Consider the following 3,364-nt stretch of genomic DNA (forward strand, 5'->3'; position numbering starts at 1 on the left):
TTTTTTTTTTTTTTTTTTTGAGACCGAGACTCTGTCGTCCAGGCTGGAGTACAGTGGCACAATCACGGCTCACTGCAGCCTCGACCTCCCCGGGCTCAGGTGATTCTCCCACCTCAGCCCCCCGAAGTAGCTGGGACCACAGGCGCGCACCACCATGCCCGGCTAATTTTTGTATTTTTTGTAGAGACGGGGTTTCGACACATTGCCCAGGCTGGTCTCGAATTCCTTAAGTGATCCGCCCACCTGGGCCTCCCAAAGTGTTGGGATTACAGGCGTAAGCCACAGCACCCGGCCTCATCCAATGGTCTTTTCCTCACTTTCGCCCACATTCACGACCAGATCTCAATCCTCACCTTCTCCAATACCCCGCCCCTTCTTCTGGGCTCCGTCTTTATCCTAGACCACAGCCCGGTCACCGGACTCCCGGATTCCGGCCGCCCACGGACTGTTAAACCCGAACAGTTATGGTCTCGAGCCCAGGTCTGGTCTAGAGAGTTGGTCGCGCTCCGTGAGCCGTAGCCACGCCCCTATTGTCTGACCACGCTCCAAACTTGACGGCCTCACCCAGGAGCCCAGGCCTCTATTCCGTGACCACGCCCTTGGTGACAGAGCCCCGCCCCATCCTTCGTTCACCACACCCCTTAAGCCAGAGCCGTGAGTTCGGTCCCTGGCCACGCCCACGCCGTCAGACCACGCCCCTGTCAGTTGACCTCAGTCCTGGAGACCAAGTCCTGGAGGTGTTCTCTGCAGCCCTCGTTTCGGAGTCCCGCCCTATCTCATGGCCACGCCCCTTGGCTGAAAGCCACGCCCCTGCACTGGGTCCCTACCCCTGCGTCCCACATCTTGCCCTCGGCACCCCGAGTTCCAGTCCTAGGCTCCTCTAACTGGAGACACCGGAGTAGGAGCAGCCCTTTTAGTTCTCACTCTAATTTTGTATCTGTCTCGGAACGTTTTCTCCGTGTCCCTTCTGGTTTTCCCGCTCCGGTTCCACTAAAAAGTCCCGTTCTCTCCGGAAACCCTAAATCCAGCCGTATATTTCATCTTCCAAGGAACCCGGAATCAGACTTCCCTTTTCTTTGAGGACCTCAGGTCCGGACTCCAGCCCCCTCTAGTCCTTTAATTTTGAACACCCAGCCCTTCACCCTTAAGGGACCGGGCCCTAAGTCATCTTCTCTCAGGCACCAAAGCGCTCTTCCCCGTCCTGGGACAGCCGCCAGCCATCTCCAGTCCACTAGCGCCTGTAGATGAAGAATCTGCACTTACGTGGGCCTCCAATGAACTCCCGGTGGTCCTGCCCACGACTCTTAACTGTGGTGAGGTCACAAGGAAACCATGTTGTCATAGGAATCAGTCAAAACCCATCCCCAGACCCCAATCCTCAAAAACAACAACAACAACAACAACAAAACCCTTAGGGCTGAACAGTAAAGATTCTTTGTATTCGTATCATTTCCATACCCCCAATACTCAAACACTAGAGGGTAGCCGGGATTCCAGGTGCCCAGCCTCGTCCCCTCTCAGACTTAGGAGCCCATATCGCCAGCCCTTTCCTCTCCCAGATCCAGGAGTCCCAGCCCCCAGCCTCTCCTCCCTCAGACCAGGGGTTCCTGGCTCCTATCAGCCTTTTCCCTCCGACTTGGAGTCCGAATCCCCAATTCCCCTCTTTTCCCAAGCATCCAAATGCTGAGTTCCTACCAGCCCCAAGATAGACTAATCTCTCCCAAAGCAAAAATCCTCCTCCAAACAAACTGTCACCGTCGGATCCCCCTTCCCGCTGTCCGCCGGCCGGGCCCGCCCCCCCTCCGGTCCCTCCCACTTTTCCCAAACAAAGCTCCCGGCAACTTTCTCCCTCGCAGCGCCCCGCCCGCCCGCGGCTCCCCAGCCCCAGGCCGGGAGGTAGGAAGGCGCCGGCGGGAGTCGGGGATCCTGCTTTGGGGTGTGTGAGTTGGGGTGGGGAGTTGCTGGTTAGGAGGTGAGGCGTGCGTTTGCGGGACCGTCTCTGAATGATTCACAGTCCTCTTTTTGCCCGGGCCCCGAATTTGCGCCCGTGACCGAGCCTCAGTGAGGAGTGGGAACTCTGGCCGGAGTTAGGGTGACTGCGGCTGGGTCTGAGTTTGGGCGTGCGCGCAGTGGCGGGTGCGGGCCAAGGGCGCTGGCGGGGTGTGGGGCGTGCAAGTGTCTGCGGCGGTGTCACTTTGGAGTGAGAAGGACCCTGTGTGTAATCTAGGGGGCATTTGGTCCTTCTTACGGAGAAGGGAGGGCCTCTGGGGTGGCCGAGGTGAGGTTACGGGGCTTTCTGGATCTTAAGCCTTGCCTCTTTGGAGGTTTAGGGTCTGGGGCGGGAAATTAGGGGGACCTTTCTTACCCGGCTCCACCGTCCCTTTGTCTGGCCACATGGGGGAGGGCTGGGCTGGGATTTTGGCCTACGGGGGTCCTGAACGCCGCAGCGCCACTGGGCTTGGCCCGGGGTCTTTTGTCTGCTAGGGTCCGCGGGAGGAGGGGAATAGGGACCTGGACTCTGGGGTCCTGGGAAAGCTGTGGAGGATATGGAGCCTCCGGGGAGGCGGGATCTGACTGTACTGGAAAAAGTTTTCCCTGTTCCTGGCCTCCGGAAAGTCGCTGGGAACTTGAGTTGGATCAGAGCCCACGGCGCACGGGGGAGGGGAGGGGCGGGGCCCGGTGCCGGAGGGGAGTCGCCCTGGCCGGCAAGCCCCTCCCCTGATGGGGGTTGTGGGAAGCTGGGGGAGGGGACGCCTGGGCCCTTTGTTCTGGCTCTCCTGATGGCAGGGCGCCCCAGTCCCCCAGCCTGTGGTTCTGTGTGTCTCTCCTGGTCTCGGCCTCAGCTGCTGCCCTGAGTCTCTGTCCCTATCTTCTCTAGGTCTCTGTCTCCCTCTTTCTGGGTCTCTGTTGCCCTCTCTCTCAGTCTCTGTCCCCCTCTCTCTGGGGCTCTGCCCCCCTCTCTCTGTGTCTCTGTTCCCCTCTCTCTCTGGGTCTCTGTCTCTCTCTCTCTGTGTGTCTCTGGCCCCCTCTCTCTGGGGCTCTGGCCCCCTCTCTCTCTGGGTCTCTGCCCCCTCTCTCTCTGGGTCTCTGTTCCCCTCTCTCTCTGGGTCTCTGTTCCCCTCTCTCTCTGTGTCCCTGGTCCCCTCTCTCTGGCCCTGTCCCCCCCTCCCTGGTCTCTGTCCCTCTCTTTCTAGTCTCTGTCTCTCCCTCTCCCTGGGTCTCTGTCTCCCTCTCTCTCTGGGTCTCTGTCCCTCTCTCTGGGTCTCTGTTCCCCCCTCTGGTCTCTGTCCCCCCCCTCACTGGGTCTCTGTCCCCCTCTCTCTCTGGTCTCTGTCCCCCTCTCTCTCTGGGTCTCTGTCCCCCC

At 59.9% G+C, this 3,364-nt stretch overlaps 2 protein-coding genes across 6 annotated transcripts in view; one reads left to right on the top strand and one right to left on the bottom strand.

The window, feature by feature from the left end:
* The window catches only part of DKKL1 (dickkopf-like 1), an 11,833-nt gene extending 10,576 nt beyond the window's left edge, over positions 1–1,257 (bottom strand). For 2 of the 5 annotated variants that reach the window (XM_011946401.1, XM_011946397.1), the window contains exon 1: positions 354–754. The gene's annotated coding sequence lies outside the window, so the exon portion shown is untranslated. Of the gene's footprint in view, positions 1–353; positions 768–1,142 lie in introns of those variants that run through there. The other 3 variants (XM_011946399.1, XM_011946400.1, XM_011946398.1) reach the window with 3 other exon arrangements.
* Positions 1,258–1,868: 611 nt separating this feature from the next.
* TEAD2 (TEA domain family member 2) overlaps positions 1,869–3,364 on the top strand; it is a 23,486-nt gene continuing 21,990 nt past the window's right edge. Inside the window, exon 1 of the mRNA XM_011946523.1 lies at positions 1,869–1,896. The gene's annotated coding sequence lies outside the window, so the exon portion shown is untranslated. The remainder of the gene's footprint in view (positions 1,897–3,364) is intronic.

Source organism: Colobus angolensis, unplaced genomic scaffold (genome assembly GCF_000951035.1).
Source record: "Colobus angolensis palliatus isolate OR3802 unplaced genomic scaffold, Cang.pa_1.0 Scaffold25, whole genome shotgun sequence".
In the NCBI taxonomy this organism is placed as follows: domain Eukaryota; kingdom Metazoa; phylum Chordata; class Mammalia; order Primates; family Cercopithecidae; genus Colobus; species Colobus angolensis.